The sequence below is a fragment of the Cygnus atratus genome, chromosome 3 (assembly GCF_013377495.2).
Source record: "Cygnus atratus isolate AKBS03 ecotype Queensland, Australia chromosome 3, CAtr_DNAZoo_HiC_assembly, whole genome shotgun sequence".
NCBI classification, from domain to species: Eukaryota; Metazoa; Chordata; class Aves; order Anseriformes; family Anatidae; genus Cygnus; species Cygnus atratus.
Genome location: NC_066364.1, coordinates 73,301,153 through 73,329,027, shown reverse-complemented (window position 1 = coordinate 73,329,027; position 27,875 = coordinate 73,301,153). Strand labels below are relative to the sequence as shown.

Below are 27,875 nucleotides of genomic sequence, written 5' to 3'. Positions count from 1 at the left end.
ATGTCATTAAAATTCCTCCAGGAAATCAGAAAGATTTAATACCAGCAAATACATGAAGTACTTTATATTCATAAATACCTGAAGGAGCACTGTTCCTTAGAACGTTCTATCTTTAATTGATCTGCTTTAAGTCTGAAATGTTTTGTGGAATAGACAAGGATAAAAATGGAAAATCATGAGAGGAGTACGGAAAACTTATGTAAAAAATCAGTACTTTGGAGGAAATTTCATTATTCTCCCCGTAACACGTGTATGTATACACAAGTTCCCTTTATCAGCCACCGTGATTTTTTTTATTTTAAGAACAGTCTTCTTGATTATCTTAGAAATGTTATCCCAAGTAACTTTCTAAACAATGGTAGCTATAAAATCTCTGTGAATTTCAGAAGCTGAAAAACGAGTAAGAGAAAAATAACCCTCGTTTATAAAACAGACCCTGACACAAAGTGCAGGTGAGTTATAAGTTCCCTGCTGTAATTTAATTTCTGAAGGAACTATATACTGCTAGGCATTCACAGCTTATTTCACTCAATCATGAACAAAACTCCACTATTACTAAACTATTCTTTTTTTTTAATCTGAAGCAGAAGTGAGTTATTTTATTTTAAAATTGTGACAAGCTATATTCATACGAGGTAGTGAAAAGTATTTTGTTAAAATTAATTAGATAAGGTTCCTAAACCAGCAGAAGGCACAGCAAAGAACATTCTGCTCTCTTCTTGCACCGACAGCTAGTGAGCTGACACAAAGAGTGGGAAAGGTACAGGTTTACTAACATAACAAATTCATGATAACCTGCACAACCATAACACCTCCCAAAAATATCAGAGCAAGACGGACAAATGACAAGGAGAATTATCCCCACGTAAAACAGCCAGTTTTGTTCCTGAAAAAGAGGGGATATCTAAATGCAGTTTTGCTACCTGTGGCGTGACCAATGCCATACTTGTAGACAATGGGGCAAGAAAGGGGCCTGCTGCGCTCCAGTGAGTTCTTTTACTATTAAAATAGCACAATGCAAAGTCTCACCACCTGTCAGCAAAGAAAAATAAAACATATTGTTCCAGTGCATGTATGCCTGACTTGTAACTTTTAGAATAAACAAAAAATACTTTAATATATAATAGGAAGTAGACTGCCTCTCTGTGATTCGGTATTGGAGAATTTCAGATTAACAACGGCTCAAATATTGATGCTATACTTCAAATTATTCTGTCATACCATGAGGAGTTTTCTGTCGTCGTAGTGTTGTGTTTGTTTAGTTTTTAAAAAGTTTTAAGATAATACACAGATTATACTGTAGGTCGTGTATTCACAAGACTTGCACACCCCATGATTTATTCTTAGGTGTAACACACTGTTTTAGGTCAATAATCACATGCACTACCAGGTCAGACCTCACAACACAGTCACACAACTACTAGTAGGATGACAACTGAACCCGTGTATGACAGTTACTGCTCCTTACTGCTCCTTTACTATAACCTTAAGTGTTCTAATACACAAATAAAAGCCTTGCTGCTGTGGAGAGTACAGTTTCTTAAGTCAAATGGCAAGACTGAAAGAAAGTTTAAGGAGCATGGAAGTCCATACAATGTATTTCAAAAAAATAATTAGTCAAAAAAAAGGAACAGTCAGGAACAGGCTTCTAATTTCTTCTGTCTCAATGCACTTGGGCTTAGAGTCCTTCTACTGCTCCAATTCTGTTCCAGAAGTTGCTTTCCTAGTGGGTTAACTGTTTTGCAAATGTCTGTCATTTGCTTTGTTAGAAGTCTAGTGGAAAGTTACACAAATGGTTGGGGGGTTTCCTTGTATGTTTTTTTTAAAAAAAAAAAAAAAAAACAAACAAAACAACAACAACAACACAGGAAATTCAGATATACACTAAGTCATTCATTCCAAGAGAAAGTCAGATCCAAAATGCATTGCAGGGCTAGGTTCACAGGAGGAGAGAGAACCTGCAGTTAAGAGCTGCAACATTTTATGCTACCTTATTCTCCTTTTAAACCCTGAAGAGATGTTGGGAAAACATATTTTCTCTGAAGTAAAACAATTACTTAAATTAAGCTAGTTGCCTTTATGCAACTTGTCTTAAAAACATCTTTTCCCAGTCCAGTAGAAGGCTGAACAGGTCAACTGAGTATTATCTGGAAGTCTGCTTGGAAGGTGTTTCTCTTAAGACTCATAAAATATGGTCTGAGACTTTAAGGGTTATTTTGAGTTTGGTTCTGAAATTGTTTTGGGGGAGAAGGTGATGAAACAGCAATCGTGAGGAAACGGCTAGGAGATGCTCACTGTGAAGCTTTGTAGAAAGTGTCATGATTTTGGTTAAGATGTATAATTTTCTTCATAGAGGAACAATACATTGCTGTGTTTTGGGTTTTTGATGAAAATAGCGGTGATAACACCCCGATGTTTCACCTGTTGCAGAGCTGTGCTCACAGAGCCCAGGACTCTTCTGCTCCTGGTGCTGCCCTGCCAGTGAGGAGGCTGGGGGTGCTCCAGGAGCTGGGGGGGGACACGGCCAGGACAGCCTGGGCTGGCCAGAGGGGTGTCCCACATCATGGGGCACCGTGCTCAGCTGGGGCAAAGGAGGAGGAAGGGGTGAAGTTGGGAGTGATGGCGTTTGTCCCCCTGTGGAGCCGCTCAGTGTGCTGAGCCCTGCTGGCCTAGGAGCGGCCGAACCCCTGCCTGCTGATGGGAAGCAGTGAGGGGATCCCTTGCTTGGCTTTGCTTGTATGCCCGGCTATTGCTTTACCTGGTGAACTGTCCTCCTCTCAACCCATGAGTTATTGCACTTTTACCTTTCCAATTCTCTCCCCTATCTCTTCTGGGGACAATGACCGTGGGCTGGGTAGTGCTGAGCTGCCTGACGAAGCTAAACCACAACAGAAAGAAATTGGAAATGGTGGCTATCTTGAATTGAATTGCAGCTAAGACAAACCCAATAACTTGAAGCATCAGAATGGCTGAGGTCAGAAAGGATGCCTAGCAATCACCCCGTCCAACACCCTGCTCAGGGCAGGGTCAACTAGAGCATGTTGCTGAGGGCCAGGTTTTGAGCATCTCCAAGGTTGGAGACTCCACAGCCTCTCCAGACAACCTGTTCCAATGTTTGACCTCCAGTCATAGTTAAAAAAAAAAAAAAAAAGCCTTTTTTTTTTCCTCATGTTTAAATAGAACTTTTCTGTATTTCAGTCTGTGCCCATTGCCTCCCATCATCCTTCGGCAGTGCTATCAAGTGATTCAACCACGTTGCCAGGTCTGCCCAGAGTAAAAAACCATAAGGAGTAACAGGAATTGCCTTGAGAGTTACTTTGGGCCAAAACACATTCGTTAGCACAGCAGGAAGGGTACATACATAGAAGAAAGAAACAGCACCAAGAAAACCAGGAAACCTGAATAAAAGGCTGAGGGAAAATAAATTCGATTACATATATTCAAAACTGCATAATGTACACAAGAAGTAATTTACAGCATGAAGTTCTGCTGCATCCCTAAAATTGTTTATATAAGAATTATACAGGAAAAATGGAGATAGAAAAGATGCAGGAGATTAGAGAATAAAATGATTTATGCCACAAGCTTGGGGAACAACAGTATTAGAGGAGCTTAATTACAACCAAACTATCTTGTCTGCTAAATTAAAGAACATTAAGAGTAATATAACTGGCAGATGAAATTTCACTGTGTTCCTTGTCTGGCAGAAATTTCAGTATCCTTAAATATGGCCTAATTCTGTAAACAGATTTTGTTTTCCTTCTGTTGCCTGTGAGTATATACTCATTATCCTCAGGGTACCTGTACACAATAATGGACTTAAAGAAACTGTTCAATATTTAACCTACTATTAAGGTCACTGCGTCAAGTAGTTTAAAAAAATTTCTTTCTACGACTCCTTGAAATTTCATTCCACAAAAATCATAAAAGAGAAGAGGTTAGAGGTTTTGTTCTGGGGGAGCAGAGGAGGATTTTGTTGTTGTTATGCTTTGATTTTTTTTTGTTGTTGTTGTTAAGGAGATAAAAGGCAAGCAGAGGATGCATCTGATTTGCATCTAAACAGCCAAGCTTTAATATTAAAAATGAAGTCCTTCTCCCTGTTAATTTCCATCCTGTTTTCCATAAACCTCACCTTTACAACAGTCATTCCAAGTCATGGCCTTATTCCTCCTGGATCCCAATACTTCAAGGCCATTTATATTCGTATCTTCATATCCCATCCCAAAGCTTCCTTCTTAGTACCTCTGCTATTGACTTGACCAAAAAAAAAGTGACCACAGATAACTAGCTAACTGTAAACTAAGCATACAGATGACTGAAAACTTGTCATATCCCTTCCCTCAACCAGGATTATTAATTTAGGCCTCTCCTCTACCTGGCCAATAGTTTTCACAGAACTTTAAACCCAGAAGTGTCTGTCAAGCCTGACTGAAATTATTCAAGAGATTCATATGGTGAAAGGGGAATATATGAGAAAGAAAGGGGAAAAATGAGAAAAGGCCCCAAATCACAAAATATTTTCATTAAGCACGTTTTAGAAACTCAAACTGTTTCTCCCAACAAATGCCTAAAGTATTGCCCATCAACTAAAAAGAAGTTGACTAAAAAAAATAATCAAACTAATGAAGTAGAATCCTGTCATTTCCAGCTGTTAAAATGGCATTAAACAAAACTGAAAAACTGAAAACAAATACTTTTCCAGTATCTGTTCATAAACAGGCAGGGATATATTACACAACAATGAAAGAACGCAATGTGATCAAAACAGAAAAAAAGTTTTCCACAAGGATTATTTTTCTTTCATTTTAGAAAGCTACGGCCCATAGCATTAAAAAAGTACAACTCCCATCCTGTGCACTTTTTCCAATATAATTCATACAAATTCCAGCACTGTTGGTCGTTAGAAAATCCAAACACAGCTCAGTAGCAGAGGCTTTTTAAATAAATAAAGCCACTGGCACAGGGGAATGTTGAGAATGTACCTCAGTATCCTCACTTATCCTGAAGCAATAGATTATTGGATGGTGAAAACAGAATTTAATTACAACAAGCTGCTCTCCGTACTGACTTACAAAGAAGAATATGGAAAAACTAAAGCACAATTGAAGAATGTTTGCATGCAATGTCAAATTGAATGCTAAAATTAAAAGGCATCAAAATAGCATTATTCCTTTAAACCATGCAAGGTTTAATTCAGTGACATTCTAAGAAGTTTAATTACAATTATTCTAAGATGTAAGAATCAGTCCAATCACTCAGCCACATCTCACAGTTGAATAGAGATGGTAAGATGTGGGGAGAAGTTTAGCTATCTAGTACAATTACCACAATGTATTTTGCATAATAAATTGTGCGATGGGTACGTTACAACTGACAGTAGTTCTAGAGGAAGGTTTTTGTTCCATAATGAAAACTTTCACAAATACATGTTTTAAAAGTAACTGGAAAAACAGAAAAAGAAACTGTGTGAACATACAAAAATGTTAACGTGTTGATTTAAAGCAATTTTAAAACCAAAGTTAAATTAACTTAAAAGTGATGAATCAGTAAGCTCATTCATTGTAAGAGAATTCTAGTCTTGCTCTAGTTTTCGTATTTTTAAGAGTTAATATGCATTATAGCCATGCAACAACGTTAGGTTTAAATTAATGAGTCATTCAGCAGAGTAACACTGCTCAACCACTCAGTACCGATTACACGTTATTTAATGAGCTTTTGTCAACACCGTCAAACTGGTAAAACCAAGCCAGAGCAATCTAAGAAGAATTTTTTCCCTAACCTACTCATTACTCCCAACCCTTCACGGGCCACATGACTTGTTGATCTCATGTTGTCCAACACTGTAATAATTTTTTCTGCCAACCTCATATACAGCACTTCATTTTTGGAGCTTTTCTTAAAGAGATCACTGAAAACGAACATTCAGAAGACAGATGGTTTCTATAACATTGTGCAAGGAATAAATATGTAGATGTGAAGAAGAATAAATACTTAGAAGCGTCAGATATAAAAGTCACTCCGTGTCAGCTGATACGTATTCATGACAGCTCTAGCCCATGCAAAACAAAAATCATTTCTGTCATCTACTGTTGCCTTACGTCCTTCTGTGACCAATCTAACATCTTCAAAAGGTTCACTCCCCTTACCAGGTGGTCTCTCTTGCTCCCTCCACTGGGGCTGGCCCCAGCACCATGCCAAAGAGCCAAGCCAACATGCTCCCACTCCCCCCCCCATTTTCTGACGGACGAGTAAGTTGAGTAAGATCATTAGGGACTAGGCTACTGAGTGTCAACACCAGGTCGGTGCTGTAATTCAGGGAGGTGGAAGATGAGGGAGCATATTCTGAACACTTGAAGTGCAACTTAAAGACTGGCTCACCATTCTCATAAAACTATTCCATGTGAAAGCTCATTATGTGTAAGCCCGCGTAATACTCTTACCTTTATTATCTGACATGAAGCAACTTGTTCATATACGTAAAAGCAAGGTATTAAATGCTAGCATGTAATAATAATTGTATTTATAAACATGGAGGTCTACCTAATAGCCTCTTTCTCCTCTGATTTTGTCAGTAAATCTGAGTAAATCTTGATAGGACTGGTGAACAAAAAATACCCTGAAGAAAAAACACCCCACTCCAAACCTGTATAAACATGTGCATTTGTATGATATACTCCTGACGTTAATATTTCAGTCAAGTTGTTACTTTAGAAGATGCCTGCATATGGAATCAGCACTTAGGTTTTCATCAGATGAAACTCCAAGCCAGCCCTGCAGAAAACCAGTTCAAAATGATGCACTAATTACAGTATCTGTTTGAACAACAGAAGTAATTTTTATAACATGAAGCATCGGAACACACTGATTGTCCTAACCCCTGCTGATAAACTGCTTTAATTGTGCAGTTACAGTCAGGCAAATTAACATAGACTTTTGCTCCTACTGAGTTTCTAATGATGGCAGTTCGAAAGCAGAAAGCTGCTGAAAAACAATGTAACAAAAGAAATACTGAAGGAGGAACACCTGGCCAGGGAGAACAGTAACTTACTTCATGTCTAAAAATTCTGATGGGGGCTCTCTCATATGGAAGCAAAAGATTATTTGCTTAAATGAATGCAGTCACATGCTCACTGTTAACTTGAATGGCAGACAAGTTAGTATTATTATACCTTTAATTATCCATCATTCTTCTATAGTGGGCCCCGTTCAAGACAATTCTGGATTAAAAAGCGGTTCTCTTCCATCTCATTAAACTAGCCAGTATCTGTCAAACACTGTTAAAGGCCATCACCTAAAAAATATTTTAAGTACTTAAAAAGTAGAATAATGGCATAAAACAACCTAATATTTAAATGCATAGAATAGGATTTTGTCCTAGGTCTCTCTGAGCCTCAATACAGACATGGTGCCCAGCAAAATTCAAACCAAGTACACTCCCCAAGTTCATATCTGCTCTGCAGTCAAACTGGTTCCTACATGCATGAAATACCACATTGGATCTTTTTAAAGCTGTGGCTTCATGACACAACTGAGCTGCTCCAGTAACGACTGTCTGCTGACCAGAGAGGAAGCCTTGATGACCAAGCCAGCACTCTCCAACCACTGCTGCTCTGCATCTTCCTAGCTGTACAAGAACTGCTCGAGCTAGCAGAAAACTTCCTGTTCCAAAGGGTAACCTGCTGTGAAACAGGCAACAAGTGCACTCTTCAATATATTCTTCCTGCATGTTTGTCTCAAAAGTTGTGCTGTTGTGAAAAACACAGCAAAGATCCGTGGAACGAGCTGTACTGTCGAGTGCAACAGGAACTCTTGATAGAGCTGGAGCCTGTTATGATGTTAGTATTATTAATTTAATTATTAACATTAACTTAGGATACAGTTTTGCATGACAGTTTAGCCAATCTAAAATCAAGACACCAATGAAAAAAATAAGCATGAGCCAAAAAAAAGCATGATCCCTTTCCCTTTATTTCATAGATATGAAACCACCTCCTTCAACCATTCACTTATCTTAAGATGCTGAAATGATGGTGAGTGTCAGGCCATAATGATACGGCCATTATAATCCAGGAAAAACATGAGGAAAAAGAAACAGGTCCCCTTACAACCGACTTTTTGTTTTCTTTTCCTTACACTTGCCCAAGCTTTTATTTGTAGCCACTGTGAGACTGGTCACCTCCCTAGCCCATCAAACCGTGCAGCCTCACCAATATGGGCACTTACCAACAACAGAGTGGGTAGGTGTATGAAACAAACCCACAGACCTGTTACACATGGAATGAGCGTCAAAACAACAAACTCCAAAACCAGTGTTACAACTGGCACTTCGCACTGAAGATCTGTCTATGCCTTTGTATCCTAACTTTGACACCTCCCACATCTCTTGCAAGCAGGGTAGCAAATTGGTAAAAGTAGCATATCAGATAGCTGTAGTTTATAAAACTGAAGCTGAAACGCTCTTATTCCTAATTTAGATACTATCAAGAATATATAATTCACTTAAAAGTTGGAAAAAATTGCAATGGATGTAAGGATTCTACCTGGAAGCTGTAGCCAGTTTTCATACACTTAAGTAGCAGAGTTAGTGACTCATGCAGTCCTGTCATTAAAGAGGAGTCACTTGGTTCTTCGTTGTTTTACAGTCTTGTTTATAGGCCTCGAAGAATTTACATCACACAAACGGCAGTTTAAAATTCAAAGGAGTACAGTAAACATGCAAAGTTTTTCTAATCAGTAAGGGTTAGTATAGAGTGATACGCCTGTGTTTTTTTTTCATACACAAGTCATATGCGAAGGACCATTACCTCAGCAAACAACCCAACTGGATTATTTTAAGATAACACTGCAAACACCACCAAGCCCAACTTCCCCAAAAGGGGCTTACTTATGACCATAATCTTATTCTAGAAATACGGAATCTCCATGCACGTCCTTACTCTGATTTTTAAGACACTGCAGCTTTCAACCTAATGTGAAATAAGGCCGATGGACAGCAACAGGCTAATAGCAATTTTTAATAGTGCTCATTGCACTTTTGTCTCCTCTGTACTGAAAAGATGAAAATAATATTTCGGTTCCTTTACCCAAATCATTCATGACCTCTCATGTCAGGCTTTTTGTCCAATCTCTCCCCCCAACGGGAGACCGTTCCATGTATGAGGAAAACAAGGGTGAACCCTTTCCTCTTCAAAAGTGAGTGAAATAACCAAATATAAAAATTTTCTTTCAACAATAATTAATTTGGGTAAGTAACATACATTTGCAACCTTCAATATTCAATGATTTTATTTTCCTTCCTAAGTCACTGATCTAAATTCCAAAACAAGGCATCTGCCTTCAGGACTTCAAGGCACCAGCAGGTATTCTGTTTTCACAGAAGCATTCTCTAGCTTTTACAGCTCAAATTTTATTTTTCTCCATAAAACGAGCTCTGCTGCATTAATAGAAGTTTTGTTTTCAGGTTTTGCCCTGATTTCAAACTACTGTGTTTTCTTACTTTTGTCCAAAACAAATAAGAGCTATATATAGAAGCATATATTTTAACTTAAGAATGGACTATCTTGAAATTGTGATCTTGAAAATAATCTGAATTATTTTACATTGATTTCTGTTTTTGGGGATGAAAGTAAGAAGTTTGGTATGCACACATATCCTCAGGGATACTGGAGAATTTAGCAAGAATTTCACACACAAAATGCATATAGCATAAACACAATGCTTGCATGTATGTATTAAAGAAAGGAATGCAGTTGTTGATACTAATATTTAAAATTACCATGAAGTAGCAAACAATCTAGTCACAGGAGTTTTTTTATTTTGTCACTAATTGACAGAAAAAGACAATATATCCAAAAATATACCAGTTTTCATGAACTAGTTATTCCCCCCTACATCCCAAGAAATTATTTCTTAAAGCAGTATCAACATATAATAATAAATATACTTTTAAAGTATATTAAGATTCTTACAAATCTCAATTTTTACTTATTCATTCCACTAGCTGTATTACATTTTAATCGACAATTATATTTCTGCTATGGAAGAAGACTAGCACACCAAGGCATACCCTTGCTATGGTGGATTTTCTGATTAGGGCTATTATTCAGTTTCTATCTTCATTTTTAAACATAGTTTGGAGTACTATTGCCACTATGTTCCTGAAAAGACTCATTAGAAGTCCTATACAAAATAAGTAAGTAAACAGTAAACTTTAATTTAGGTAGATTCAAGCATCAAACTACCACACTGACAACAATTTCTGCTTAACTATAATTTATGTCTCTGTATTCTACCAGAAAACTTACGAAGGTGTCTAAAACTCTGCTAAAGTGCGTACTGGAAAGCAAAACAGTCCTAATTAAACTGAAAGTCTGATACCTGTCTTCCACCTGGAGATCTCAAACCAGAAGAGCTGAAAATGTTAACACCCAACAGGACCTAATCTGACATCACTTTTCAAAACTACCTCAGGGCACAGCAACTTTAAGAAAACTGCTTGAAGACAGAAGTTGCAGCTCCACGAAAACATAATGTAACAAACAGTGCAGTGGTTGGAACACTTGTCCAGGAAATGACAATCCAGATCTGGAGCTCCTCTTTTGCCAAAAAAAAAAATACATGCTGCTGTTCCAGGAGTGCCCTAACCTCATACCAAAGATAGATTGAGCAAGGCACCGTCCACTTGATCTGTTAGGAAGGAAGGCAGATTGTTGCCCAAGAGATTTAAAAAACAGTAAAATACAGACTGCTGGAGGCATCTCTAGCCCAGAGATCAAGGAAGAGACCAGGAGATGGGTTCCCATTTGTTTTAACCTAGGACCAGAGGCTTTTTGCAATTCTGAATGATTGGTTAAAATGCACTTTGGTTAAAAATGGTTAAAATAGCACTTGGAGAAGCCGGATGTCCAACTTCAGGGTGAGCTGCTTGGTTTTCCCTTATCCACTCATGTATCTTTCAATTTCATCTGTGCAATGACCACGAAGGTGGAAAGTGTTTTCTAAGCCTATGGATTACCCATTGAGAACTTAGAGGAAATAGCAGAGCTATTCCATGTTTCTGAATAACTGTTCTATTGTTTAAACACAAGTGCTACCACTACCTCAGCTGGATAAAAAATACCCATTTGTTGCTTTCTCTCTGGCTTCTGGTCTACACGGTATAGTACTTCTGAATATTTCTTTAGAGATTGTTTTGGATAGTTAAGAAGAGGGAAGAAAACAACCCTTCTGTACTGCAATTTGGACTGCCATTTACAGCTACTGAACCTTCAATGGTGCAATCAACGTAGCACTACTCACCAGCACCAGTAAAAGCAAAAATGATAAAAAAATACACAAAACAAATGATATTTCTGTATTCAATGGAGAACGTGATCAGCTCTTACATTGTCAGTATAATTTTACATTTTCAACATACGCCTTCCTCTTTTGAAGCACTATCGTGTAACTTTCATTAAAAATAACTACCACAGATAATTGTGGCATCTGTCTTTACTGAACTTCAACCATTTTTTTTCTCTCTAATCCATGTTTTATTTCCTCTCTGTCTTGCTTAGCTTTGATTGCTGATTTGCATACCAAATCTGGTCAATGCATGAGCACTCCCCTCCTCAATAATTTGAGCTCAATGGAGAAACCGATCAATTTAGCACTGAGCTCATCCTCACACAAACACCCTAGAGCTCCAGCTCTTTTGTGACAGCTCCACACAGAAACAATGTTGATCAAACCATGAGCGTCAAGAAATAACAAAACAGAATTTTGCTTTTCTTCAGGTGCTACTCCTAAATAGTCAAAGCAAGAATTCCATCGATTTTTCACTCATTTATGTCAAAAGACTAAGGAACAGATGAAGCAACATTATTTTGTCTTTTTTTTTTTTTTAATTTAGGAATGACTGATTTTCTTCTACTTTAAACTGAATTTACAGCACTGTTAAAGAAGGAGAAAGAAATATGGAAAGAAAAAATGTATTAGCAAATTGACCTTTTGAAGCTATGACAATAAATATAGCTGCTTACACCCAGCGTTTTAATGCTAACATACCTACATCTCTGCTTCCTTAATCTCAACTTGTCTGTCACTTCCAGAGTCCAGTGACTCAGCCTCTGCTTGAAAAATCCAACCCTAAGTCCAACCCATTTGGCTATTTGGCTTCTACTGGCTCCTCAAAGATGAGGCATAAAAGGCATTAATTGAAAAACACTGAAAAATCTTATTCGTCTCCTAATACCTACTTGTATCTCTAATATCAGTAGGGATTCCTCTGCATAAACCTTGGTGAAGGGCTTAAGGGCTTATATTGTGAAGACAATGTTATAAAATGACAAGACGGTCATGTCAAACCCTCATTTACTTGAGTAACAAAATAATTATGCACTTCTAGAAAAGAGAACTACTCCTACCCACATTCTCATGCTGTTAACATTTACGATAATACCTGATTGCTAAACCTCCTTAACAACTTTCCAGGAACTTCGTAACTTTTAGCAAGAAAAATAAAATCTTGTTCACTCCAGATCTTTGCACAAAGGTACACAAGAATGTCGCTACAGAACATTTTTAACAGAAATTCAGACTGGGCATGTTAATTTAACCTCAGTGTGCCAAGAAAATTGAAAAGTACCACCTCTTAACCCTCAATATAATAGAAAAGTTTCAGATATGGTTATAAAATTGCACAGAACTACTTTCAGAATGGCCAAAAAATTTTTAAAAAATCAAAAGGAAAATTTTTCTCTTGACCTCTGTTCAAGACCATAAAAAAGTTACCTTATCTTTAAGATCAGAAGACTTACAATGAACAATTTTATACCAACACGTTGCTTGCTTTACTAATTTTAGGAGCCAAACCAAAACAGCTAGATATTAGTTTCCAACAGCTTTTTGAGCCATAAAGAAAACCTGTTCATACACTGTGAAGTTTAAAAAATGCAAAAAGATGAAACAAACATTCCTTAATGAAAAATGGGGTACCAGTTTTGATATGATTACATCTATCATTTTTCTTATTTCAATTCTTGAGATGAATCTGCCTTGAAGAATTCCTCAAAGATGTGTAATGGAACAGGTGGTTGAATCACTCCTGCTTCCAGCAGGGATGGCAAGAAGATTCTCAAGCATCTAGGCAGCTAAATTGTATCCTGAATAATTAGATTCAAATCACCTCTGATGCCAACATGGAAATGTGGTGCTAACCATACGCCAAACACTCTCATAAGATGTTCCTTAAATGAATATTGCGAACTTCAGATGCAGTGTCTGTGCTTATGAACTTGAACACTGATCTTATGTAGTGAAATTGAGAAAAACTTTTCTAAATCACAACTTGTAACTAATCTGATTTTTTTTTTTTAATTTGTTTTGTTGTTTTCTTCTGTGGAAGGGTTTCTTCCCTCTTCTTTGTACTACCAAAAGCCCTAAGCCCTTCCAGGGCCAGTTCAACACAGCAGCAAACTACTGCTGTCAGATTAAGTTTCTGCCTGCTTAGCAAGCTGAACTGGCTCAGTGACACATCCCAGAAGCAGCAGACTGAGAACAAAGGAGGGCACAGGAATATCCCCTTGTGGGAAGCTGCCAGCTGTCAGTCACACCTTCAGCAGAGGCACAGTCTGCCTGCAGCAGGAGGCAGCAAGCCACTTGCAACAGGCAGGAGGATGAGGGAGCCCCATGCTCTCCCAGACAATACTCTCTAGATGTACTGGGCTCAAGTATTGCTCAAGTCAAATGCTATTTTACATACATTGCTACTTACATGCCAAGTAATCTGAAAACTCAGTTTCCATTCACCTCACCTTAGGCACACAAAGCAATCAAAATTTTCATTGACATATATTGCATCTCAGTTGCTCACCTGAAAAATTAACATCCCATTTATTTAAAAAACAAAAAACATTCATGGTATAGTGATGAACTTCAAGGAAAAGTTCATTTGTACAAAAAGATCATAATAAGCAACCTTAATTCTAGCATCTTCTAATTTGCATTTACAATTCCAACACTTCTTTAAAAATGCACACAGGGAACATCAGCTGGGTTTCACTATCCCCATTTCCTTATCCATCATACAGCAGCATTAATACTGCCCTATTATGTAAGACTTTTTTTAAAAAAAGCTTTTGTAATCACTTAGGAGTGCTTTGTACTAACAGAATGATAATAATTAACATGCCACTCAGTTATTCATGCTCTCTCATTTCTTCACACAGTGATTTCTTCTGCAGTACTAAGTTCTGGAATTTTCACATTTAAAGAAACATCACGAGAATGCCTTGCATTTTGGACTAGATAGGGGTGAGACCACAAGTGATGCTCAGAGTTAATTCTGCACTCAGCTGCCCTCATGAAACGATTGCAGACAGGCTTTATCTTAATGACAAGGTACTACTGAGCAGATTACTGGCCGTGATTCTCATCCTACTGCTTAAATAGTGGCTTGCTTTGAAGAAAGCCTGACTTTTTCCTGTTCTTCAGAAAAATTGGTCTTTTGGAGAAGAAAAGCAAATTGGTTGACTGACATTACGAACTCATTTTTCATAGAATACTGCTGTTAAACAGACACTATGTTACATCCTGAATAAGTTCACGTGATGTTAACAAGTGTATTGTGCTGTCCAAGCAGGGTAGGAGGTTCGTTACAGTTAAAGTCAACTTAAGAGCTAAATTTCAGAGTCACTTTAACCCATTTATATACTAATTAATTTGCTCTGCATCTAGAAACTCACCCAATAATTAAAATGTTCTCAACAAAATTACTTTTACATTTAAGCTGTTTTTCTGAGTTTCTTGTTGTTTTTTAAGGAATGGGCTGTGTGAGCTTTGTATTGTCTGCTTTAGATTTGTATTACGGTAATGCTGTTAAGCAGTGGATAAATACTGCATAATGCTGTTGTCCATAATTTATTCTACTTTTTCATCAAGAGGGACCCACAGTCAGTTCAGTATTACAGTGCTAAGTGGAACAAAGCACAAAGCATTTTATATAACATTTCTAAATGCTATATAAAGAGGTACTGTTCAGAAAAATTTTAACATAATATTAACTCTAAATTTGTATTTTATCAGTATTATTTTTTTGCAAAATTTTTATATTAGAAAATTTATTCTAGAAGTAAAATAATTTAATCTTAATGATTATACAAGTCTGTATTTAAATAACTTTGGTTCTTAAACATTTTACTCTCTCCTCCTGAGATAGTTCCATTCTTTTCATTAACAAAAACAAATTTATTTGTAAACAAATAACCAGGTCAAGACGATTGGAAAAAAGAAAACACTAATGCAAATTAAATAAATCACAGCTAATTGCTATTAGAACAATGAAATTTCAATGTGACAAAGAAAACAGAAGACTCCCCAAATTTGTCACTGAGTACAGAATTAACAGTAAGTATTAACTTAATGAATTAAAGTTGATTCCTTGAAATAAATCAGAACTACTAGATCAGATGATCTCGACACACAAACACAGGAACTGGAGGGAGACAAAAACCACATAGAACATCATTACAGTACGAAGCCATAAAAATAAAAGCAAATCCTTGATGAGTTAACCAAGTGCAAAGGCACTTAAAGTGAAAAATTTTTAATAGATTCCAGAGCATCATCAGAAATGGGCACTAATTTATTACAAAAATAAAGTAACTGCTTCTACTCTTCTGAAGTTAAGTTTCAAATGCATCTTCTATTTTGTCAGAATATCCATTATACATGCTTACCTTCCCCCAAAGAAAAGAAAGCCCCGAAGTTTTATAGTTTAAATTAATATACTACTGAATGAAAAAAGCCTGTAATAAGACAAAGACCAGAAAGAAAAGGACATTATGCACACGCTTTTTTTGTGTTCTACAAAGGTTTCATCCATCTTAGAAAATAACACAGTATAGTGTATGAATTGAGCACAAGCATAACTACATACTCTGCTCTCATCCTAGAGAGTTAGAAGAAAGGTGGCTTCCCTCATTCTAAACATTTCCTCCTCATCAGGAAAGCACAAGCAAAATCTAAATGCAATTCAGCAACAGACAACGCAATCACAGATTTTCTGCCAACCAACAGGTGCTGACCTCCTACTTACTAACCACACAGCCACATCCTTTTCCCCTTCTCTCCTTTTTCAAACTGACACAGGTATTAATTTGACCACACTTTTGGGTCAATACAGCTTATTAAGAAGCAAAAACTACTACTAATCATTATTAATCATTATTATTTCAGTCAATTTAGGAAGCTACAATAGCTAACCAAGGTGCTAGCTAAGCACTGAAGCAATGCAAGGAAGACTTGACTGTCCACTCTCAGTGGCAGCAAGCTGTCAAACCAGGTTAGCTATCCCACTGAACCACGCTCCCAGATTAGCAGAACAGATCTAGCTTTTCCTGTCCTCTCTGTAGCCCTGTAACACGCAACAGCACATTCCCCCCCCGCCACTGCTTAAGACAAATTGAGCAAAACCGCCCCAAATAGACATAATCCCCTATTGTTATGAAACCATGCAAATTTTGTATTTTTGTTGATGAGTAAGGAAGAGGAAAGACCAAGAAATAACTAGATTCCTAAATTTGAAGGTTCTTTACAAAACATTCAAAGAAGTGAGGTAAAAATGAACAGTGTCAGCATGCTCCTTGTCATTAATATCCTCCACGAGACAATTGTATGCTGCCAACAAATTTAAAATATCCGTAAGTATTAGCTATTACATTTTGATCTTTGCACTGAATTATGACTGAAGAGTTCAGACACATCACAAATGAACTACTTCCAAATAGGAAAAAGATGCTGAAAACATGGAAAATTTCCAGCCCTTCCCCCAGAACAGCTCTGGTATTTCAGAGAACTAAAACCCAAACATACAGCTCCACAACTTTGCCTCCCAGTTCTCAGTAAGCATCCATTTAGTATGATTCATGGTCAGAAAGTTCTGTTGTGTTTCAAATGTCTGCATTTTAAGCAAGAAAACTGAACCCAGCAAAACATTCATTAGTGGTGGACAGAATACATTCTAAGCCTGTACGTTCCATATTTTGCATGTCCAAAAAGTGATTTGGGTACCCCAGAACATTGATTATCTAAAGATATTAAAAACAACGGCTACGCAACATTCCAAGATGCCAGAGTCACCCAACTCAACTAATTCAAAAGCAATCTGAATTTGAAGACTTTGCCTAGAAGCGTGCAGCTCCTCAACAGTTTAAGCCATTTTAAGTCAGTGCTGCTGGTCCCACCTTGACATACCCTAGTGCTTGTGATCCAGTTCACAGCACTCAAAAACAACATGAAAATTTCCCAGCTTTAGTATTCTGCTGGTTTAGCACCAAAGCATCTCATCATAGTCATTTACATCACCAGTTAACTGTCAGAAGGGAGAAAATATTCCTAGCCAGGGCTGTGTGAGCAGCACTGGACAGAAAGCATCGACTTAAAATTGTCCTAAGAGCAGTACTAGAATTGCAGCCTGATATACTTGAAGGAGTCAAACTTTCTGATGAGCACTAGTACTCAGAGGCTGACTTTTTTAATATGCCAGCAATACAGCTGCATAGTTCCTTCCTGAACGTCCAATACAACCTTCAGAAAAGAACAAAAAACCTGCTTTAAGAGCAAGAGCAATACCTTCAGGAGACACTCAACATAAGGTCTCAGAAATGTCCCCAGCATGGAAATAATTACAGGTTTAGACCAAGTGCATAAGAGGTTGTTGAATTTCTTTAAGTGAGAATTCTGAAGAGCTGATTTGAACACCAGCAGTTGGAGGTAGCAATATTAGCCACTGATTTTTTTTTCCTTTAAAGAAGAAAATCACTGTGAGGAACCACCCAAAACAATTCACACTTTGAAGATTAGTGAAGTTTTTTTTACTTTGGAACCTATTATCATAAAAAAAACCCTTAGTAATACAAACTGGTATATTTTTACACCAGCTAGGTATTACAAAGCATGTAACTGAAGTGAAATCTGTCAATAAGCAATAAAAAGGTTAAATCTGTTTTTCCTTGCACCAAGAACACAAAGCAAATTCATCATCTGGTGAAGGGAGGGTTGAGGTTCTTTTTCAACCAGGGTCTCCTCGAGTTGTAGTTGACTTGCACAAACTTATTGGAATGTTTACAGTAAGTAAAACATTTACTTGCCTCTACCTCCATAACTGCTGGATCATGGTTGTCTCTGCTCTTAAAGGAGACCTGAAAAGCAAAAAAAAATTGGGCATGTGCCCTCTTTTGCTTCTTTAAGATGTTTAATAGAGGCATGAAGGGCTGGGATTAGCGTTTTTATTTTATCCTGTGATGGATACATTTTATTCCTTCTTGTTTACACTTGAGACTGATATCCCAAGAAACCACAATAAGCCATAAAACAACCTAGTTAAGCAAAAACAATGCAAAATTCAACAGAAGTTAAGTCACAGAAAAAAGAGCTTCAGTCTTCCCCCTTCCCACCCCTCGCAGTCCCTTGAAATCCTACTTCATCTGAGCAACCAGGAACTCTGGAAAGGGATTCAGTGTTAAATACTCCCGCACAGACACTGCTGGTGATTTGCACACCGTTTTTATAAACTAACATCACATATACTATGAAAAAATAAGTTACTCCCCCTAGAAATTTCAATTGAGATACAGCTTAAATTTATAAGATAAAAAGCAATCAGTGAAAAAAAAAGTTCAAGTCATTTTCAGAGCCTCTTTATGTTGCGAAACAGCAAAATAAGCACAAACACAATTTTTAGAAGTGCTTTGCAGAGAGAAAAAATCAGAAAGAATGAAAAAAACAAGCCATGAGCCAGCTAACCACTAAAGGTAGCCCAACACGTCTATCTCATCCACTATTAATACGGCTGTAAAATACAGTTTGTACATATGCTACGATATAGCTACCATAAAAGCTGTCATCATTTTTCTAAAAAATAGTGAATTTCACCTGATAGCAAGATACTAATTTGTAAAATAATAATGATGATTAATGATGAATGAAGATCACAAAGAGAGAGACACCACCACAGATTCCATTCAAAAAATGGTTTAAGCCCCTTCCATTCCTTCCATCCACTCCTCAGCTACATCATTTCAATGTATGAGAGGGGAAAGGCGCGAAGTCCAATTTTTATTTAAATAGGGAAGGTAATAACATTGCTTATGAAAAACTTGTAATTATCAAGAAGGATGCCTAAAAATATGAAACATAATACTTCAAGTACATTAAAATACATACTTAAAATCCAGTTATAAATTATGCTGTCTTTAACCTATTTTAGTTTGATAAACTACCCTCAACCAATGTTGGGTTGTAGTCAATGTCTGAAGCTAAATCAAATCCATGAACTTGAAGCTCCTCATCTTGATGTACATGGAATGTGATCTTGCTGAACTGCTTTAGAATTAGTCAGCCTCATCATCTTTCTCTGACAAAAGAGTATTTTATTTTGATATACTCAGATTAGAGCACCTGGTGACAGAAGATACAGTTCTATAAACACTGCTTTCAGGAACAGCACTGATGCACACAATTTGCTAAGATAGCGTGTGTTCCAAACAAGAGCTGGCCAAAAACCTGGGTGTCTTTACCCTAGGTCTGTTCTCCAACTTAACTCTGTGTAATAGCAACAAAAATTACAATTCTCCAGCTGCAACAGGCTTCAAGTCCCAACTGAAACAGTACAAGCGCTGAATGAAATCTCTACAGCGGAGAATTCAAAGTTTGTTTTTGTTTTTATTTTAACAGAAAGATGAACTATAAGCAGAGGATGGAATTAAAAAAATCCACCTAAATTACAAATGCTATCTAGTAATTTATTTTCTGTTAAGCTGGAAGTGAGAAAATCAAGTTTGCCTCATATGAGTAACTTAGAGCTTTACAAAGTATAAGATTCCAGAACAATATACAAGATTCTTTTCTCAAAACTCGGAAGAAAAATATCCACAAAATTATACAATATCCACAAAATTATACTGTTTCCACCTCTCCACTGAGCAAGAATCCTCTTCATCTAACTCCTCCTAATTTATTGGGTGATTTAACGGTGAAATAAACTAGAAGTTAAAGTAAAATTTGTTTAATGTAGTCACTCATGTATCTCATGTCATGGAACCTGAGAGTGAAGTTTACCTCTTCAAGTAAGCTCATTACTTCACAATTAGCTCTCAATGAAGAGAGCAGTCCTTACTCTGCTACTTCCCCTGCGCTGAGCTGCTGCTTAAACAACTGCTCAGAGAGGCAATTCGGAAACCAGCGAACTCAGTTGACTCTCAAGAATGTACATGAAACAGCAAGAACAAGAGTCTTAAGACTCTGAATGGGAACTGACCATCAAATCAATTCCAATGCCATACCACTCATGGAAGAACTTCAGTAATTTGTGATAGCAAGAATATCGTTTCCTTGAGGACTAATAATATGACTAGCTCAGGAATTACTCTGCTTAAGAGTGTGTAACCCTCTTCAATTGTGTATTATTTGACAAAATTTAAGTAAAGATCATTTGAATTCAATTCTGATTCAAGGACATACGTATTTCAAAATCTACTATGCAACCAACTTAGAAAAAAAGATTTTAAGATTATCAAACAAACCAGTGACATCAAAATATCCTACCTTTTTTTAGTAAAACAGCTCCTACCCACGCAGCTATTTATCTCAATAACCCCCTTAAGCAACTATTTCACACAAAGCATTAAACACAGAGGACCAAAAAAACTGAAAAGCTACAGGAGCTGTAAGGCTACTTCTGACCCATAAAACGTTCCCACAGCCAATTGATCCAAATGGAAGTCTAAGATCAGTTTCAATGCTCTACCTATACAGCTTTTCTCCACAGTGATCTAAAAGAAATTTCTCTTCTGCTATAACTTACAAACAATAGCTAGACCACATACTCAAAGTCTTGCTACAAAACCATACAGTCTCATACGGAAAAGAGCCTTTACTAAGAACATTCAGAAAATTCAGGAAAAAAGCAGACATTCTTCCTGTTAACAGAGTATGTTTTAACCATTTAATAAACTACAGTAACAGTCCACGAGAGTCAAAACAAAGTTTTAAGTACAAATCATGTGTTCAGCCACATGCATGTAAGTATTTCCTCCCTGTCCCACCCCCAATCCCTACCCTGCAGGTAGGGCTAAGATACCTTACTTTTGTAAACAGATCATCATCCTTCTCTTCATGTGGATGAACAAGTCTGAAATGGCAATAAAATTTTAGCCACTAAACTGACCGTAGACAATATACAACTACTTAATACACCAGTATTCAAGCTCCAGAAAGAAAGGGATATAATGCAGTTGTAACGTATGCCACGTAAAAAGTAGGCACAGCACATTTTCTACAAAGAAGTTGAAAGAGATGTACAGGAAGAGATACACAGATAAATCAATGGATGAACAAAGAACCCACAAAAAAAGCTGTCATCTTTGAGACATCTCAAATCAAGATGAGAAATGTTTTATGAAATGGTTAAAGTGCAGTATCATGCCCAGTGAATATAAAATTGGATCATGTTTCTAATTTGGGAACGAAGGAAGAATAAAATCAGTTAAGCCACAGAACTATTGTCATGTTATTCGAATAGCTGAACACCAAGCCTGGATTACTGTCATATATACACACAAAAACTTACTGTGTAAAGGCCAACTCATGGTGTGGATCTGCAAATTGGCTGGAAAGGCTAAGAACGCTTTCCTAACTCTTGCCAGCATGAACGAACCTTGGAGGTGAGCATGAACTTACAGGGTCAATCAATGCTGCTTGTTGAAGAATCACAACAGTCAGCCAAGCATGACTTACTTTTAACAAGCCTTGAAGTAAAAGACAGAGAAAACACTGTGTGTAAAAACACTGTCTAGATCTCTGTATCTGTTCAACAGCCATCTTAATATCCGAATTACAATTATGAGAGCACAGGAAATCCACTGGCTAGAAGAGCTGTGGCATCAATTCAAAAATATTCAGATATGCAAACAATAATTCATTGAAACAAAAAAGTGCAGAACAGAAAATACACTAGTAACTTTTGATCTTTTCAAGCAAGTTGTTACATTGTAAAGTATAATTTATTGGTAAATTTGTTAAGTGATTATTTGTTAAGTCATTATTTTTCTCTGCCTTTTCCTGTTAAAAGTGATTTCAGTTTTATAGTACTGAAGACTTCAGGCTGCATCTCTATTTTACTTGTGTCCACAGACGGTAAGAGAACACAAGTAGCTCATCTCACAAACATTAATCATTAGCCACGAAATTAAGTTTTTATCTGGGCACTTAAATACATACATACATACATACATATATATATATATATATATAAAAGCTGTTTTAACAACTTTCTCTAGCATAATACAACATGCAGGATAACTTACCTATTAGAGTTCTAAAACACTTCCCATTTTAGACGGGAGATGGTACCTTCAGAGTTAAGAATTGGAACAACAAACCAACTCTTCAAGTACTAATTGCTTATCAGATTCAAAATTTTACTACACACAGATTCCAAAAACAGGCATGCAAACAGTTTTTCCCAATATACATACGTATAAGACACAGGAACACAATTTTAACACCTTTTCCTCAAACTAAGAAATGAAGTTTGCACTGTATATATTCCCTGAGAGTCCAAAGAGCAGCTGAAGTAACACTGAATAAGCACATCTGAAAGTCCAGGCACAGAAATAACTGGTACACAACTCTGCAACTCTGTGTAAGCTTATTATTTGTACAATTCAAGTGCTTCCCTTGGGGAATAAGGAGATAAGCATTTCTGTGGTATGTAGACATAACCACATGGTCCTGTTCACTATGACATGCCAGGATACCGTAGATTTTGGAAGCTCTGTATGTCCATCCTCACCTCCAAGTAATTACATAGCTTTCACCACTGTAACTACTGTATCTTCTGATATGAAGACAGAATGAATAGACTGGAATTCAAAGAATTGGTAAAATATCTAGTTTGATACATATGGAAATGACTTTTCTCACTTGTGGAAAGCAAGAAACTTTGTTATTACACAAAATGTATTCGTAAAAATCACATATAATCAGCATTTATTAATACATTTACAGGGAAAAAAATGCATTCTGCTACCGCTGTCACTATTTTGTGGAGACAACACATCGTTCTCACCTGATCTCTCACATCTGGTCTTATCTATCTGATCAAACTTGCTGCAGAATTTCATTCCTGATGGCTACTAGATTAGGCTTCCTTTTTGTCTTTAAAATCCATGAAGATGGATTTGTTGCACAGCTGAGAATACCTTAATTTTTTTCTTAAAACAATCAAAAACCTCCAAAAACATGTTAAGCCTGCCTAAATTAAGAAGTTTTTCTGAACTAAATTCTTAAGGCCAGTAACTATATAACAAAAGCCAAAACTCTAATTGTTAAGGTTTGTTTTTGAATGTTGTTCTCAAATTCAGGCAATAGCTACTATAGAGGGCCTCATCCAGAATGTCCAAAGCAAGACAGCTTCATATACGATTATTCTACTCAATTAAAATTTTGGGTTCTCTGAGAATACATGGAGTCAAACCATACTGGAGCCCCAAAATTTTAGGTTGATTCTCACCAATAAACTATTTTAATTTTATCATATCTGAGTATATACATAAAGGGTGGGAAACTCTACAAAGCAAAGTGTAGGAAAAAAACAAGTTGAACCTAACTGTAGAATTGTTATACATTTCAGTAGTATACGCTTCCTTGATATACAGGAAGAATAAAAGTCTTGGTGATTTATAAAAAAAGATAAATTAAGTGTTCTATTTGACTATTGAAATTTCATTCAGTACCTATTACAGTTATCACTTTTTTTTTTGCCTAATCTTAACCACAACTAAATTTTTTTCCAATTTCAAAGTCTTTGACTAGAAAGAATCATTAGGATGATCTAATCTGGCCTCCAATACATCATAGGCCATTACTTTTCAACAGAAAAAAACTGCTCTGACAGTAATCACTGCAAATTGGTTTAGAGCATTGTCAAGGTCATCATAACTTGACTCAATTAATATATGTAATTAAAGTTTATTTCTAGATGGATTCTTCACATTTTCTTGAAGGTAATTCCAAATCACCCAAAAGCCTATCTTAAAAAATCCTTAGGTTTGAGGCACAAACACTTTAATTGTAAATTCTTTTTTTCATAAATTTTGAATTTTTACCCCTGAAGAACGAGATTTTTGTCCTGACTGTCCAAATGGTTAAGAAAAGGGAAAGAGAACATGAATATCACCACTACGTTAAAATGTTACATAGTTTTGCCTAGAAAATCCTCAGCACAGAGAATATCTCAAATACAAGATGCATATGGGTACATTGCTATGTACCTAAAAGGTATGTGTACAAGTGTGAGAGACACTCCAACCGTAAATAAATTATTGCTCAGATTTTCAGTGTTTTAGTCATTGATTTTACATAGGCAGAATCCAAGCCTTCAGGAAACTACAATTCATTGGTACATTTGCAATAAAAACAAGTTTTATGACGTGTTTTCAGCAGCACTGTTTTCATCAAGGAGGAAAAGGTATGTTTAATAGTTATATATTGCAAACAACAAGAACCATCAATTCAGGTTACGGCAGCAGGAGGAGACGAGAGGTTTGAATTTTCCTCATGTTGTACATAAATTCTGTGACCAGGATGCTTAAAAAACAGTATTACTCTAGAGGGCTACTCAAAGAGGAAGCCATTTCACAACTTTTAGATTTTTCATGTCCTGAAACTTCTTAAGAAGAAATTTTAGTTTCTTCAAAGGTTACAGAGATTTTGCTACTCGAACACAAGATTTTTATCCAAGTTAAAATGTAATTTGGGAATATTCAATGGGGTGGGTACAGAAAATTATCTGTTCAATTTAGATGGCATTTTTCAAATGGAAAAAGAGTTAGTAGACTTCAAAACAAGAATTTCAATTCAGTCTTAGAAGCCTAGTGTCTGTTTCAGTTAATTCTAGATTTAAAAGTCATTGACAGTCTTCTTTGTCCAATAATGGAAACATAATCCACTAAGTTTGCATAAGCAAAATTATTAGGATCCCGAAGAGAAGCAGTGTGTATAACAGACTTAAAAACTGACAGAGAAACTGCACTGTACGACAATTAGATATACAGAAATTTCTCTCAAAAAAGACTGCAAATCCTAAAAAGAATGGGAAAGCACGCTCAGGCAAAAAGGGTCTAGGAAAGGCAATCATTAAAGTCAAATAAGTTTCTTTACTTTCCCCCATTTTGAAACTAAAAATAATTGCAACACAGTAATTTTCCTCTCTGCAAAAAGAGGTGGATGTAGAGATTATAAAATATAGTAGATTCATGCCTATTCAAAACTGAATATAGCAGCATTATTTTGAAACTTCGTAGATTGAAATAGGAAATTTCACTAACACATGAAATACTTCCCCCCCAAAATAAAATTCGAATGTATAATCTTAACTACAATATAAGGAAAATGCACAGAAAACGTTGGCAAATTATTTTCAACTGACCGAAGAAAATGAAATGTAATCTGAACAATTTAAACAGAAAGATCAGATAGGCCTATTTTCTTTACAGCGAAGAAAAACTACAATGTCCATTTAAGATGATTCATTCCGGACGAACATACTCCTCAACTTTATCTGAAGTTAGGACTTGATACTACACACAGGAAAGTTTAAGGAAACCTTAAGAAACTAGCTTTGATATTAGAAAGACTATCTGTGACTGGACAGTGTGTGTTGCAACACTCACCTAAAAAGTGAAACTACCTTTCAACAAGCATATCTGATCACAGGAAGCTATCTAATCACTGCAGAACCTAAACCTACATGGATGAGCTCACTCAGTCATATTGCTGCACCGCAACACAAAGAAATAATTCCACTAATCTAAATGCATCTCAAATTCACATTCCACTTTTTTTTTTTTAAACAGTGCAGTAAACGGAAATTGGAAAAACAGTTAATGAAATGGCCAGAGATCATTCCACTTCAAATGTCAGATTATAAAATACCTTATCATATTTTTCTTTAATGCTTATCACCCTTTACGTAGTATGAAAGTGGAGTTGGGTAGAGGAGGAAAGCCTACATTTATTGACCTTATGAGTTACTTGAGGAAAGTACATTCCATAGTCATGTGAAAAGTTTTGCTGTTAATTAAATGATTTCATGGATTTCATGACTTAATATAGCCAGAAACAAGCATTTCCTTCAAAAGAAAAGCAGACTACTACAAAAACATGCTATTTCTGAGATGTCATCTAAGCAAGGCCTTCCACTGTTTTCTTTCTGTAAACCATGATAAAATGCCCCAATTAAAACCTCTTTTGTTACCCGCCCCCCCCCCCCCCCCAAATGACTTTTCACTGCAGTTTGACCATCAGATTACTGAATTCCAGTAACAAATAAAAGTTAGCTTTCTCCCCTTTAACCAGTGATTCTGTTTGGGTTTTCGAGGAAACAAGAAAAACTTAGTTTTTCATACTTTGAACAGCTTTTTAAGGTGGTGTTGTATCTGCAAATCATTTATTGCCATTTAATTCTAAGGTTGTATCTGGGACTATGTATCAGTACTGCTAACCATTAAGTATGTCTTCTCAACAAGCTTGGTTGCCTGCAATAATTGGGCACAACTAATGAATCTGATTTATTGCATGTTACCTTGATTCACCTAACAGTTCAAGCTCTGAAGTTCCAGTTAAATTATCATGTATTTTCATATTCATATTCACCAAGATCTTAAAAAAAATAGCGTACACACTTTGAAGCGATTACAGTAATTACTCCTTTTCACTTACTGTTTCACATTTTTGACCAACTAGTCTAGCATCAGACATTCAGCCACTGATAAATTTTCCTTCCAGAACAGATCTGTTCAAGTTTATTTTGTTTGCTTATTTTTGTTTTTTGAAGAACATAGACATTTCCAAACTTCCTAAGTAAGGCAACCAAGTTGCTCCTTAATTACTCTGGATGAACAAAATAAATATTTAAGTGTTACTGTCAGAATTCTACAAATCAACAGCCATAAGAACAGCTATTTTGAACATTTTCAATTTTACAATATTATTCACAGAGCATTACTATCAGAAGAAAACAAAGAACCACAAAGATTACAAGTCTCTTCTAGCTTAACTCCCTTGCCTTGTTCTTCTTTGGTATTTCGTGTAAGCACATATGAAAAAAATACTGCTAATCAGAGAATTGTATCTAAGACTGAAGGGTTCCTATCCAAAATACTGTATTCGGTTTTGTCACATACTTCAGAAGTCTAAGAGAAAAATACTAAGTAGCTACAAAATCATGCAAAAATCTGATCTGAGAATTTATTTTTTAATATAAAACACCAAATATTAACAGAAGCTGAGAAAACCAGTTATGTCAGAAAACATGTTCCAAACACCTGGAATAGAAAAGCTCAGACAAACTTAAGTTTCATAAAGCACTCTCTGCTTTTTTGTAAGCAATATAACAACACTTCAAAAAACAGTGAAATAAGGATCCATGACAACAGATCTTCACAAAGATGAATGACATGGAACAGGGTAGAGAAAGCATCTTCCAAATATATCTTCCAACTCGGGACATCAAAGTTGTTGTTTGTTTTAAAACTTGAACTATAGCCAGGATTAATGAATTGGGGCATCTAAGAGTCAGAAAGAATCAAGACACTTTGTCTTCCTTTATAGTCACTGAATTCACGGCAGCGGAAAAAAACAACACGAACAAAAACAAGAAATCGAAAAAAAAAATCCACAAAACAAAGCAGCCTCCAAACAGCTGAAAAAATCCTGTTAATTTTTTTCACCTCACGTCTTCCCCACCAGATAAACGCGGGCATTATCACTGTTTAATACAAGTTTTAATTGAGTACTGTCACTGGTGGGAAGAAAAGTGCGGAACCACTACTTTC

General features: G+C 36.4%; 1 protein-coding gene across 10 annotated transcripts in view; it reads right to left on the bottom strand.

Moving 5' to 3' along the window:
- QKI (QKI, KH domain containing RNA binding) overlaps nt 1-27,875 on the bottom strand; it is a 162,609-nt gene that overhangs the window by 59,489 nt on the left and 75,245 nt on the right. The window lies entirely within an intron of this gene.